Source organism: Ahaetulla prasina, chromosome 2 (genome assembly GCF_028640845.1).
Source record: "Ahaetulla prasina isolate Xishuangbanna chromosome 2, ASM2864084v1, whole genome shotgun sequence".
In the NCBI taxonomy this organism is placed as follows: domain Eukaryota; kingdom Metazoa; phylum Chordata; class Lepidosauria; order Squamata; family Colubridae; genus Ahaetulla; species Ahaetulla prasina.
In genome coordinates this window covers 11,278,949-11,293,760 of record NC_080540.1, presented here as the reverse complement: position 1 = coordinate 11,293,760, position 14,812 = coordinate 11,278,949, and the positions used below count along the sequence as shown (strand labels likewise).

General features: G+C 38.7%; 2 protein-coding genes across 2 annotated transcripts in view; both read left to right on the top strand.

Moving 5' to 3' along the window:
• Window positions 1–1,869: 1,869 nt before the first annotated feature.
• Window positions 1,870–14,812, top strand: part of LOC131193519 (zinc finger protein 208-like) — a 58,201-nt gene continuing 45,258 nt past the window's right edge. Inside the window, exon 1 of the mRNA XM_058173778.1 lies at window positions 1,870–2,006. The gene's annotated coding sequence lies outside the window, so the exon portion shown is untranslated. The remainder of the gene's footprint in view (window positions 2,007–14,812) is intronic.
• LOC131193523 (zinc finger protein 208-like) overlaps window positions 1,889–14,812 on the top strand; it is a 34,646-nt gene continuing 21,722 nt past the window's right edge. Inside the window, exon 1 of the mRNA XM_058173781.1 lies at window positions 1,889–2,006. The gene's annotated coding sequence lies outside the window, so the exon portion shown is untranslated. The remainder of the gene's footprint in view (window positions 2,007–14,812) is intronic.

The following is a 14,812-nucleotide window of genomic DNA, read 5'->3' as shown; positions in this document are numbered from 1 at the left end:
CAGGGAGAAAAGCTACTGATGGGAGTCCAATAGGACTTGATGGCACATAAGGAAGCACGGAATCAATGAGAACCTCTTCAAACGCCTCAGGGTAGAAAGAGCGTGTTCTTCCGCCATATGTCGCTAGATGGCGCCCTACACAGAAACGATACAGCACAGCTGACTGATGTGATACATGACCTAGGGAAGGAGGAGAGGCTGAGATTGAACGGGTTGAAACATTAGAGTAGTGGATTGCTAGAGCGGATCTTCAGAGACGAGGACGCGAAGGGCAGAGTAACTTCCTCTTCCGTGTCACCCACGGGAGCATGATGGCGTCTGCGGAGCCTCTTGTGCTGCTTGGAGGGTGGAAGCGGCTCCTGGGAGGTGAGTGGAGGGAAGGTCGATGGAGAAGCCGGGAGCAAGTCGGGCCTTTTCCTTTCCTCCACGGCCTGGAAGCAGCAAAGGGACGAGAATGGAACATCTGGGCTGCTGCTGCATATTCTTCCCCTCCCGAAATTTTTTTCCTCTGCACGATTTGAAACTTCTGCCTGTGATTTTCTCCTCGGAGATGGCAGCTTTAAAGAAATCTTTATATATTCTTCACATTTCTTAACCGCCCACCTCCCTCACCTTCACCTAACACTTCATTCCTTGTGATGTTATTGGCTTTCCTGGCAAGCGAGGAGTTTCATGGGCAAAACTGAGGCTTTCAACCTTGCCTAGGATTTGGCCATCATTTCATCTGTTAGTGTCCCCCACCTTTCTAAAATTAGATCAAAAAATTTGAGCAAATGCCCTTGTGGAACATTTTACACACTGAAATACACATATATTGTCTACATACGTATACTGATAGGTTTGTATTAATGTACTCATATGCATGGATGTAGGAGTGATTTACCCAAGCTGAAAAGAGGATCTTATGATTGAGTCGATATTTGAGCTTGGATCTTGCTAGTCGTCTATGTCCCAAATGAATCATCATTAATTTTAGAGGTGAAACCAGAATTTTGAAATTTCTTTTTTCATGAATACACATGGTGGTGTTTGTTTTTTTTTTGCTGCTTTCACAAGTTCTGGCACAATTTTTTAAACAATAGAATAGAATAGAATAGAATAGAATAGAATAGAATAAATAGAATAGAATAGAATAGAATAGAATAGAATAGAATAGAATAGAATTTTTATTGGCCAAGAGTGATTGGACATGCAAGGAATTTGTCTTGGTGCATATGCTCTCAGTGTACATAAAAGAAAAGATACCTTCATCAAGGTACAACACTTAATAATAAGATGAATCATCCATTAAGATTTAAAACAGGTGCCTGATTTGGGACATTTAAAGAAATACTTATATATTTTTCATAACTGGTAACTGCCCATCTCCTTCAGCCTTCATGTAACGCTTGATTTCTGTTATTGACATGTTTTTTTCTTGGCAAGCAAGGAGTTTCATGAGCAAAATGGATGCTTATGATAGATTCGATATTTGAACTTGGCTCTTGCTAGTTTTCCATATGCCAAATCAATCATAAGTAATATTAAAGATTAAAATAGAATTTTGATGTTTGTTTTTTTGTGCTAATATATGGGGTGGTTTTTTGCTGCTTTCACATGTCCTGCAGCCATTTTTTAAATAATAATTAAACTATCCCATTTATATGAATGTTACAGAGGGAGAGGATGCCAAGAAGAGCACTCTGGACAACAGAGAATGAGAAGCAGCATTAAAATGCAAAATAAACCATCAATCAAAATCCTTTTCAATTCCTCTCAAAGTGTAAAAACTCTTCTTCCTCAGCAGATGAGAGACAAGGGAAAGAATAACAAGAAAAAAGTTTTGAGCTGGAAAAAATAGTGTATATGGAACTGAAGAAAACATTACATGAAAGTCAAGGAGGATAATTTCTAAAAAAAAAAAAGGAAAACACCTGGAAGTGAGTGGGAAGAAATAGTTCCATGGATAGCCAAAACTGGCAGGCCTTTGAGGAATGAAAGAGTGGCTTGGATCAAACAACCATCAGGTAAGAGATGAGAAACATTTTTCACCTTATGAATCCAAGAATATCAATGTTAGAAAAACCCAACAGATTGCCTAATGTGGGACAAAAACAGATTGCAGATGACAGCAAACACAGCTGATTATGTAGGAGAGGATACACCCAATGAAAAGCCATACAAATGTTTGGAGTGTGGCAAAAGCTTTATTCAGAAAAGCTTCCTTGTAATTCATGGAAGGACCCATACTGGGGAGAAGCTCTATCAGTGCTCCCAATGTGGCAAAAGATTTAGCATTCATTCCAATCTGGTGAGACACAAGAGGACTCACACTGGAGAGAAACTATTTGAATGTCCTGTTTGTGGGAAAAGTTTCAGTCAGAATTCCTGCCTAGTGAAACACCAGAGGAGTCACACAGGAGAAAAACCGTATGAGTGCCTGGATTGTGGGAAAAGATTCCGTTGGAATTCCAACCTGGTGGAACACCACAGGACACACACAGGAGAGAAACCATATAAATGTAGTGATTGTGGAAAAGGTTTCAAGCAGAGTTCTAAGCTTGTGATACACCAGAGAACTCACACGGGAGTAAAACCATTTCAATGTTTGGATTGTGGGAAAAGTTTCAGTCAAAGTTCCCACCTAATGGGACACCAGACGACACACACTGGGGAGAAATTCTTTGAATGTCCTGTTTGTGGGAAAAGTTTCATTCGGAATTCCCACCTGGTGATACACCAGAGAACTCACACAGGAGAAAAACCATACGAGTGCCTGGATTGTGGGAAATGTTTCAGTCAGAGTTCCTGCCTTGTGAAACACCAGAGGACTCACACTGGGGAGAAACTCTTTGAATGTCCAGTTTGTGGGGAAAGTTTCAGTCAAAATTCCCACCTGGTGGAACACCAGACAACACACACAGGAGAGAAACCGTATAAATGTTCTGTTTGTGGGAAATGTTTCAGTCAGAGTTCCTACCTAGTGAGACACCAGAGAATTCACACAGGAGAAAAACCATATCAGTGCCTGGATTGTGGGAAACGTTTCATTCAGAGTTCCTGCTTAGTGAAACACAAGTGGACTCACACAGGAGAAAAACCGTATGAGTGCCTGGATTGTGGGAAAAGATTCCGTTGCAATTCCAACCTGGTGGAACACTACAGAACACACACAGGAGAGAAACCGTATAAATGTAGTGATTGTGGAAAAGGTTTCAAGCAGAGTTCTAAGCTTGTGATACACCAGAGAACTCACACAGGAGTAAAACCATTTCAATGTCCAGATTGTGGGAAAAGTTTCAGTCAGAATTCCAACTTGATGATACACCAGAGAACTCACACTGGAGAAAAACCGTATCAATGTCTGAATTGTGGGAAAAGTTTCCAGCAGAATTCGAAGCTTGTGATACACCAGAGGACTCATACGGGAGAGAAACCATATGAGTGCCTAGATTGTGGGAAAAGGTTCAGTCACAATTCGAACCTGGTGGTACACCGGAGGACTCACACTGGAGAGAAACCGTATAAGTGTCCAGATTGTGGGAAAGGTTTCAATTGGAATTTCGAGTTGAAAGTACACCAGAGCAGGGGTCACCAATTTTTTGGACCTCAGGGACCACTAAATTCATAATTTTAAATCTCACGGACCACTAATATGAATCCAGCGTACCGCTCATTGAAGTGCCTGGACTCCCAGTGATGGGATGGGGGTCCTTCAGGCATTGACTTGGCTGCCTGTTTCTGCAACCTTAAACACTCAAAAGTGCCATTTGACCAGTTTCCCACAGAAAACAAAACACCAGGAACCAGAAAACCTGGGTGGGCATGGCCAACTCAATTCCCACCCAGTTGGATGACCACCCCGCAGCCATGCCTATCTAGGTTTTGTGGCTCCTGATGTTTACTTTTCTATGGGAAATAGATATCTCTGTCTCATCTCGCTCTTTGTCTGTCTCTCTCTTGTATCACTCTCTTTGTCTCTCTCATTTCTCTGTCTCATTTCTCTGTCTGTCTCTCTCTCATTCTGATTCTCCAGCACGCTTTTGGTCTCGCAGGTGTTTCTTTGACCTTTGTTGGTGCTGGATGCACCTCGGTCGCTCGGGGAGACGTACAACCTGCTCTCTGTCCTTAAACACTCACCCGACCCGGCTGCCTCTGATGCTCTGTGTCATAATGGGCTCCAGGAAGTGGAGGGGTCGCCCTCTCCTCCATTGTGAAGGGCACTACATTTAACTGTGCTGCGTAAGATGCTGCAAGAGCAGTGGGCGGGCCATGGAGGTGCCAACAGCAGCGACAGAGAGAAACGGTCTAGCCAGGCCAGTGTCTCAGGGCAGAGAGGAAGTCACATGTCTCCCCGAGTGACCGAGTGTGTTCAGCACCAAAAAAGGCCGGAAAACGCACCTGTGAGGCCCAGCACGAGATGAAGCAACTACAGGGGTGCTTTGCTCCTGCTCTGGATATTGAGTCTCCATTTGCTGCCGTCACCCTTACCTTCTCAGGTGAGGCAAAGAGTGACTGGGAGGGGAGAACGAGGGGCGGGTTCAGCCACTGGTGGGTTCCGCCGACGGAGCTACAGCAGGAAGATGAAAGAGCTGCGGGTTGCTTCAGCCTTCCTGTGCCATGCCCCCCCCCTTTGCCACAACAGCATCATTACCTCATTCCGGCCGGTGAGGGCTGCACTACTTTTTGCAAGTTGCATGTACCACCCTCTATGGCGGCGTTTTCCAGCCCCACCACAAGCTGCCTGGCCTATTGGTCATCCAGAGTTTTAGTCACAGGACTGGCCTATTGGTCATCCCTGAGCAGTTCCTCCACCCGGATGCACTGCATACCACCAAAATTTTCTTGCGGACCACCAGTTGGTGACCTCTGCACCAGAGGACACACAGGAGAAAATCATATGAGTGGGGAAAATTTCAGTCAGAATTCAAGCCTGGTGGAACACCAGAGGACTCACACAAGTGAGAAACTACATGAGTATCTGGATTGTGGGAAGAGTTTCCAGCAGAATTCCAAACTGGTGATACACCAGAGGACTCACAAGAGAAACATATGTGTCTTTTCCCCCCCAAGTTTTTTATTTTTTTATTTTTTACAAACATATCAGTGTGCGAACAGTGTGATACTTGAGTATCATACATTTCATACAAGAAAATTAGTATTATAACATGCTTACAGAATACTAGTAGTAATATACAACTTTATATTAAATTATAATTTTTCATTGTTTAGTTATTCAGTATTTCAATATATTATTTTTATACCAATCACCCTATCTGAATTATCTTAGCTTTTAATATTCATAAAATATCAATCATATTTGTCACATTTAACAAACTTATATATTTCTAATACTAATACCATCATTTATATAAATCAAGATTTTCATTATTTGCTTATTCTACTTATAATCCTTCATTTTTAATTATTCAATGTTTCGATATGTTGTTTTTATATCAATCATCATCTACGTATCATAAGTTTTAATACAAATAAAATATTGTTAATTATATTTATTACATTAAACAAACCTATGCACATTTGTATTGAATTATAATTTAATAATACCATCCTTTGAGTTTTAATTTCCCTTATTATTGCTTCTCCTTGTTACATAAAAATATGTTTTTATTAATTTCCCTTTCTCTGAATCCCATCCCTCTAATTTTGTTTTGTTATGCCACTATCATATTAAACATATTCCCTTTTCTAACAATCATGTCTTACCTACCTTAAAGCTTTGATTATTCTTTACTTAGCTGGTCTCCCATATTCCTCTCTTGGATCTTTATTTCTGTCTGTTTCCACGTCTTGCCTTAAACTTTTCCTCCCTTTTCTATCCTAATCCATTGTCTAGTTTTCGAAATATCTACTCTTGCCCATCTTTTTCTCCCGTAAAAATCTTTCTGTTTCCCTGTTTTTTGTTTGTTTCTTTGTTTCCTAGAGTACTCTCCCCTTGATATCATCAATCCCTATTGGTTTTATTATTATCTCTTCTTTTTTTCTTATTGCATTTATTTTATCTGTCCCCTTTTTCCATCTCCTCTTTCAGTTGGCTCCTCCTCTTCCTGGGCATCTTGAGCACTCACTATCTCTTGTATTATAGTTCCCAGCATTTCATTTATGCTGTTCATTTTTTTCCATAATTTTCTGGTAGTGTCTTATCAGTGTCTCCTTTGTACTTTGAATTGCGATGCCGCCTCTTTCCAAATTTCACTCCATTCTTTGAATTGCAATGCCACCTCTTTCCAAATTTCACTCCATTCTTCTTGCTGAAGCATCTCGTTGAATTTTATTGAATCCCTTTTTCAATAATCAAAAAGACCATATGTTCAAACCTACAAAAAGATTATATCGTAATCTTCAGGGGAAATATTTTTCTTTCATATCATCACGTTTAAATTGCCAGTAAACAAACGAAATTTTGGGAATGTGTTGTTCTTCCCTTCGTCAGCAGGTGGCATCTTTAATAAAATTTCAATATTAAGCCATTTTTGTAAAGATAATGTTAATTTTTGAGTGAATAATTCCAGCATTTTAAGATGCCTTTCCAATAAAACACCTGTCCAGTTTAAAAGTCCAATTTTCTGTATTTTTAACAATTTTTCTCTTTTTTTCCCTCTGATTCTGCCTCCTTCAATTTTAATATTTTTTCAAAGTGCCCAGTCGCTGCTCCATTAAATAATTGTGAACCCTTTTCCAAATTCTTTTGGGGGGTTTGAGAATTCAAGTAAGTAAAGTTCTTCTCAGCCAGTTTCAAACACTATCCACCAATTTCGCTCCAGCACTGTGCTTAGATGGTAGTCCTTTCTCCCAGCTTTGTGGCAGCCATCTTAGACTGCCTCTTCTTCCCATTGTGGCATAGAGGGAAAAAAGCTCTGAGGTTCGACGGGAGATTGCGATCTCTCCTTCGACCTCGCAGAGTGTCCCTCCTTAGCTTCACCACCCCTACAGGGCGGCTTCGGCTCCTTTTGGAGCCAACAAACAGGAGAAAACCAGCACAGGAACTGAGGTGACAGTTCTCTGTGACTGGAGTTGCTGGGAGGCTCCAGCACACTCTCCTATATGAGTGTCCTGAATGTGGGAAAAGTTTCAATCGGAATTCCTTTTTGATGAGACACTTGGAGGACTCACATAGGAGAGAAACCTTATGAATGTCCCGATTGTGAGAAAGATTTCAGTTATAGGTCTAGCCTTATAATGCATGTAAGGTTACACATAGGGGAGTAATCATTCAAATGCCCAGATTGCAGACAAGGTTTCACACAAAGTTCACACTCATAACTTTTTAAGGCAAGCTGTTCCATTGGTTGATTGTTCTGACTGTCTTAAAGTTTCTCATTTCTAGTTCTCACCACTTCCTTGGTGAGTGTGCACCCATATTTTCTTCTCTGGCCTTCAGGTGCTTTGGAAAATTTCCCCCCCTCCCTTTGTGACAGCTTCTCAAATATTGGAAGACTGCTATCATGTCACACCTGGTTCTTGTTTTTTCTCGACTAGCCTTGCCTAATTCTTGTAACCATTCTTCATACATTTTAGCCTACGAGCCTTTGATCGCGGCTTCCTTTCTTCTACCTTTTCCTTTCCTTTCCTTTCTCTAATCTCATCTCAGCTTCCTTTCGTTGGCGCAGTGCAGTAGATCCCTTTCACAGAGTCAAGGAGAACTGCCATTGCTGAGCCAGAGAAAGTGAGTTTGGAGCTCTATTAGGTATGTTTGCCATCTTGACTTATTTGTACATGTGTTATAGGGGGATATAAACATGTATGTATGTATGTACCATAATAGTATAGGGTCTCCTGCTTGAGCAGGGGGGTTGGACTAGAAGACCTTCAAGATCCCTTCCAACTCTGTTATTCTGTTCTGTATTTTTCCTTAGCATGAAAATGTATATGGCAGCCCAACTAATGGTGACTCTGCACGATTTGCAGCAATAAAACCTTAATGCAAAACCGAATAAACACTATACATTTCCAGATGCAAAACCTCCACATTTAACATCTACTTGCCCTGCAAATGCAGCACACTTCTATCAAGGTTGATGACATTTGGATCATCTTCGAATTCCAAAAAGGTGGCTCTTGCTTTTGTTCAAGTTGGAAGTGAACAGGGCCTCCTGCCTTTACAAACTACAGTCACGCTCGGTGCTATTCCTTCTCCAAACTGGTAATTTTCTCCTTGAAAGGACTTAAATTGGAGAAGTTAACTGCAGGATTAGCAGCAAATAAATTAGATAATTAAATGTGTAGAGTGCCTCAAGGAAGTTGCACAAGGACAGCCAAAGCGTAGCCATTTTGTGGATTCAACTTTTTTTTCCCACTGATTGATTTAAAATATTTATATAACCATTTTATAACAAACACTGGCCAGTTCTCAGTCAATAATTAACTTTAAAACCATATTAAAACCAAATACGTATAAATAAAAACCAGATACCAAAGCAAGCTTCTTTTATAAAAAATATTTTTTAATTTATTTTAAATACAAATAATGCAAACAATACAAACATATGCATACACATCTAAATAAAAAAAAAAAAGAAAAACATACAAATAATACAATGCAACCCCACCCCTGGAGACTATTCCCCCCCCCCTTATATTTCTTCTTCTATAACAGCTGAAAAATATACAATATATTCTGAATGTGCCCTTATCCCCTCCAAAACAGCATATTTTTTGAGTAGGTTTACTCCCTTTGCCTTCCACCAACACCAATTTTATAAAATCCCCCCATATTTCATTATAATTGTTTGTTTTAATCATCCCTTTTTAAAATTTAATTTCTGTTATTAATTTATTGTTTGTTGCCATGCTCAAAATTTCGTTATATCATTCATTTCTTTGAAAATCCCAATTACATCCCCAGTATTTAGCCATCACTAATCTAGCTGCCATTATCAAGTTTACAATCATTTCTTTTTTTGTTTCATTTATATCCTGTTCCACCAGCAACAATAATGCAATTCTCGGTGACATATCTAAATTTACGTTCAAAAGTGCTCTAATATCTCTAAACACCATGTCTCATATATTTTGTGCATTATCACAATCCCACCACATGTGTTTATATGTTCCGACCCCTTTCTTGCACCTCCAACATATATTTGTATATTTAACATCTATTTGATTTAGCTTACCTCATGTTAAATCAAGCTTCTGATGTGCCGACATCTTGTCTTGTCTCAGTGCTTCGAGGAACAGCTAGATCTTCCTTGTTTTATGGAAGACAAGGACAATAAAGGCCTGCCAAACTTCGGGGGGACGGGGGAATGTTTCATAGGGAAGAGTCTGCAATGGAAAAGGCTCATTTCCTAGCTCCTATCAGAGGGCAATATTTAAAGGAAGGGGCTAGGAGCGTGGCCACCCTATCTGATCTGATAGGATAGATGGATGCAAGAATAATAAAGGTGGGACAATAATGGCAGGTGCCCTGGTGGTTCAGTGGCTAGAATGCAATATTGCTGGCTGACTCTGCCCACAGCCTGGAGTTTGATCCTGACTGGGCTCAAGGTGGAGCCCAGGGGTCAGTCTTCCATCCTTCTGAGATCGGTAAAATGAGGACACATATTTTTGGGGACAATATTCTGACACTGTAAACCAAGAGTGCTCTGCAGCACTGTGGGTGGTATATAATTCTAAGTGCTATTGTTATAATAAAGAAATAACTGTAAATGTAATGACCAGCAACTTGAATTGCATCTTATAGAAAAGTATCCATTGCAGCTTACACATCAAAGATGTTACCTGGGCAATCTAGGGACTTCCATTACTGTGTGGGCTGTTGCGTTCTGGACCAGTTGAAGTTTCTGGGAGACCCAGGTAGTAATCCAAACAAGAGGGACCAAGGAATGAGTGTCCCACTGGGCAAGGCCTCCCGGTCCAAGAAAGGGAACAATTTGTGCACCAGATGAATCTCTGCAAAGCCCGCCCCACCTATGGTGTCCTCAAGCAGGAGGATGCCCAGTTTGTGCACCACCTCAAGTCACAAAAGGTGATCACATGACCCCAGGACCCTGCAACTGTCACCAATGGGAGACAAATGCCAAGCCTCCCTATTTTGATCACATGACCATGGGGACGCTGCAATGGTGGTAAGTGTGAAAAACAGTCAAAAGTCCACTTTTCAGTGCTGTTCTAACTTCAGATGGTCACTAAATGAAATGTTATGTCCGAGACTACCTGTACGTAATTGAGTATCAGTATGGATGGCTTCTCCTAGCAGTTTCATGTAGATGTTAACTAGCAAGCAGTGAAAGGCTTGAGGCCAGAGGCACCACACCCTCTTCTATCCACAGGGACTGGAACCAGGCATAGAGATAGAAGTAGAATGACTCTAATAAAGCTCCTCCCATTTCCTGTCTCCAAAGCCTCTCCAGAAGGATATCCTGGTTGATGGTATTGAAACCAGATGAGAGGACTAGGAGGGACCTAATGACTGTACGCATTCAATCTCAAACTCTCCAACAGTCCATGAGAATTGTAACCAATGCCGTTTTCGTGATTTGCCCCACCTGAAGCCAGACTGAAAAGGGCCCAGTGTCTTTCCTCCTGCACAGCTCTTTCTCCGGGTGGCAGTCAGAACAAACTGAAAAGAAGCTGGAAGACACGACGGAGAAATTAATGGCAATAAACAGAGAGATGGAAGGGTCAATAATCTATTTAGAGTTAGAGAGATCGTCTTTTTACTTAAGATCCCAGAACGCAAAAGAAAATAAAGAAGACCTTTGTAACCTCATGATGGAAGTGTTGGTGGAGTTGCTGCAAATGAACAAACAGGAAATTCAAAATAGTATCAACGAAGCATATCGTGTATATACCAACTATGCGCGACGACACAGGCTCCCTCATGAGGTTTACGTAAGGTTCATAAAAAAATCAGTACGAGATGAAATGTATAGAAGAACGTGAGAAGAACAAATAATCTATAAGGGAAAGGAAATTATTATACTAAAACAACTACCGAAAAGGGTCCGAGAAAAAAGAAGGAATTATGAATTCCTCTCCTTAAAATTAATAAAACAAAGAATTACGTTTCATTGGTTAGTCCCCGAAGGAATGTTAATATTCTGGCGGGGGAAAAAAGTAAGAGTAGACATGGTTGACAAAACCTAGGAGTTCTATGAACAATGTTTTGGAGAAGAATTGGACAGCAGAGAGGAATTTGAACGAAAAAGCCAAGAGGAACACCTGACAGAGGAAAGCGAAACAGACCAAAAATTGAAAGAGGCAAAAAAACAGGGACCCCAAGAAAGAGAAGGGGTACAGACGCGACACCAAAAGGAGATAAGAGAAGCAGGACTGACTAATAAGTAGCAAAATGGAAGAAGAGGTGAATTTGTTTTCAGTTAACATAAACGGATTAAATTCATCCATAAAAAGAAGACAGACAATAACTAAGTTACAAAAATTAAATATGGATATCATATGCCTACAGGAAGTGCACATACAAAAGGAAAAAAGTCGTATTTTGGTAGACCCCAAGTTAGGAAAGTTATTTACATCATTAGCTGAATCCAAAAAACGGTGAGTAGCAGCATACGTAAAGGAATGGCTAAGGCCTAAACAACTGTTCGCAGACAAAGAGGGAAGGACATTATTGATAGAAATTTACATAAAACAAAAAAGAGTAGTCATTGCAATTATATATACACCAAACATAAGAGAGAAAGAATATTATAGCAAATTATATAAACAATTACTAACACTAGAATTTGATAATATTTGTACACTAGAAGACATTAACAGAGTGGGTAGACCCCAAAAAAGACTAAAACAGGAACAAAAAAGAATCACAATAGGAAAACCTACCAATGGTATTTTTTGATATGATCCAAGAATTAAATTTGAAAGACACATGGAGAGAAAATAATCCACAAAAGACTCAATATACTTTCTTCTCCAATCCCCACCAATCGTGGTCCAGAATAGACATGGTATGGATGGACCTGGAAACAGCAAAAGAAATATTGGAAATAGAAATTGCAATGAACATCTGGGCGGACCATAGTCCAATAAAAATTAAATGGAAAGGAGAAATAAAAAAGAAAGGGAGGTGGACTATGAACCAGAGGGTGATTAAGGAAAAAAGTTATATTACATATGTAAAAAAAAAACTAGAATTATTTTTAAAAGAAAATTGGTACGAACAAACTACCACACAAAACCTATGGGACACACTAAAAGCATACACGAGGGTTGTATCGATTGCATACACAGAAGAAAAAAGAATAAAAAGAAGCAATATACAGACCTTCAGGAAAAACTGGGAGAATTAGAACTTAAACTACAAGAACAACCCTTAAATCAGGAAATTAAAGAACAGAAAGATATTACCAAACACAAATTAAATCTAATTATACAGGAAGAAGTGGCGCAAAAGATTAGAGCGGTCAGACAAAACTATTTCAAAAATGCCAACAAACTGTGTACATGGCTTGCTCACAAATTAAAAAAAGAAAAGGAAAAGAAATTAATACAAAATTTAGAAGATGAAGAAGGGACAGTACACTTTCAGAAAGACAAAATAAAAACCATAGTGACAAATTACTTTCAAGCTCTGCATAGACAAGAAAAAATAGATGAAAATGAAGTTAAGAGATATTTAAGAGAGAGGAGTCACCTAACTATACCAGATCTAACTAAAGAAATATTAAGTGGGAAAATAACGACAGCTGAGCTGAAAAGGGCAATACAAAAACAAAAAAATAATAAAACTCCAGGCCCAAACGGAATTCCGGCTGAATTTTATAGGGAATTTCAAGAATTATTAGACACATTATTACAAACATAAAACATTAGAGAATGCAAAGATACCAAAATCCTGGACGGAAACTTTAATAACACTTATTCCCAAAAGTAATACTGAAAAACAGAAGATTCAGAACTATAGGCTGATCTCGCTGTTAAATGCTGATTACAAGATATTTATGGCTACAATAGCAGAGAGGATTAAAGGTATATTAAATGAAATTATTAAATCAGACCAAAATGGTTTTTTGCTCAATAGATATATCAAAAATAATATGAGAACTATCATAAATGTACTTGAATACTATGAAGCCCACCCAGGTAAGCAAGTAGCTCTGGTATTCTTAGACGCACAGAAAGCCTTCGACAATCTGAACTGGGACTTTATGATTAACCAATTAATAGAAATGGATTGGAGGGGAAACTTCATAGAAATGATTAGAGCAATTTATTCCACCCAAAGAGCAAAAATAATTATAAATGGTGAATATACGGAAAGCTTTAATATAGAAAAAGGAGTATGACAGGGATGCCCTCTGTTCCCCCTTATTATTCATCCTATCCATAGAAATATTAATGTCACAAATTAGAGAAAACTCAGAAATTAAAGGATTAAAAATTAAATCACAGGAATACAAAGTCCAAGCATTTGCCGATGATCTGGTATTCATTATCGAGGAGCCCCTAGAATCTGGACAAATATTATTTGAAGATATAAATCAACTTGGCAAAGTGGCATGGCTCAAAATAAATAAGGATAAAACTAAAATGCTGACCAAAAACCTAACAAATAAACAAATTGAGAAATTAGAGAAGAAAGTGGGGATTTCGAGAGTCAAAAAAATTAAATATTTAGGAATACAGATATTGGCAAAATGCACCACAATAAATAAAGATAATTATGACACACTGCTACAAAAAATTCAAAAGGATTTAGAAACTTAGTCCAAATTACAAATATCGATGATTGGTAGAATCTCAATGATTGAAATGAATATACTACCCAGATTGTTATATTTGTTTCAAACTATACCGATCAAATTAGAGCAAAATTTCTTCGAACAATTAAATAAAATCACATCAAAATTTGGTCAGGAAAGAAACCTCGTATTAAACTCAAAATATTGCAACATAGCAGAAGTAAAGGAGGCTTCAGTCTCCCAAATTGGGAGCTTTACTATCAGGCCGCAATGCTAACATGGCTTAAAGAATCGATTTAACTACAAAATAAACGAGTATTAACGATAGAAAACCATGATCTCCAGATCGGTTGGCATAGTTTTCTCTGGGATGGGAAAAATAAATACCATACATATTTTCAAAGACACCTATTAAGAAATGACCTTTTACAAGTTTGGGAGAAAATTAAGAAAGATCATTATACAAAAGTCCCAGTTTGGCTATCAACCATGGAAGCAATATTACACCCAAATACCACGGATTTGTGCAAAATAATAAGATATGCAGAGCTACTCAATGAAAAAGGGGAATTAAAATCAATTCAAGATTTGAAACAACAAGGATTAAACATGGAATGGTGGCTATATCTACAAATAAAAACCAGATTCAAGAAAAATCAGGAGCAATATGGTATACATAGAGAACAATTGGATATAAACAAAATTCTATTAGGATCGGGGGGGGGGGGGAATGATCACAAAAATTTACAATTTTCTCTTAAAATACAAAATGGAAGCTGAAACAGTAAAAGAAACGATCTGTTGGGCAAAAAACTTTGGCATAATATAGAATTAGAAAAGTGGGACAAATTGTGGGATAGAAACTATAAATTAACAATGGCAGTAGCCTATAAAGAAAATCTGTTAAAATATTCCATAGATGGCATTTGGCACCAGTGAGATTGGCCAAAATGTTCCCAAATTTACCACCAAATTGTTGGAGATGTGGGTATAAGCTAGGCACATACTACCATATGTGGTGGATGTGCCCCAAGATAACATTTTTTTGGCAAAAAATAAAAAATTGGCTAGAGGGACTAAAAATGGAATTTAAACCGGAATTCTATTTATTAGGAATAATTAACCCAAAAATAGACAAATCTTTGCAATACTTAATACTTCATATA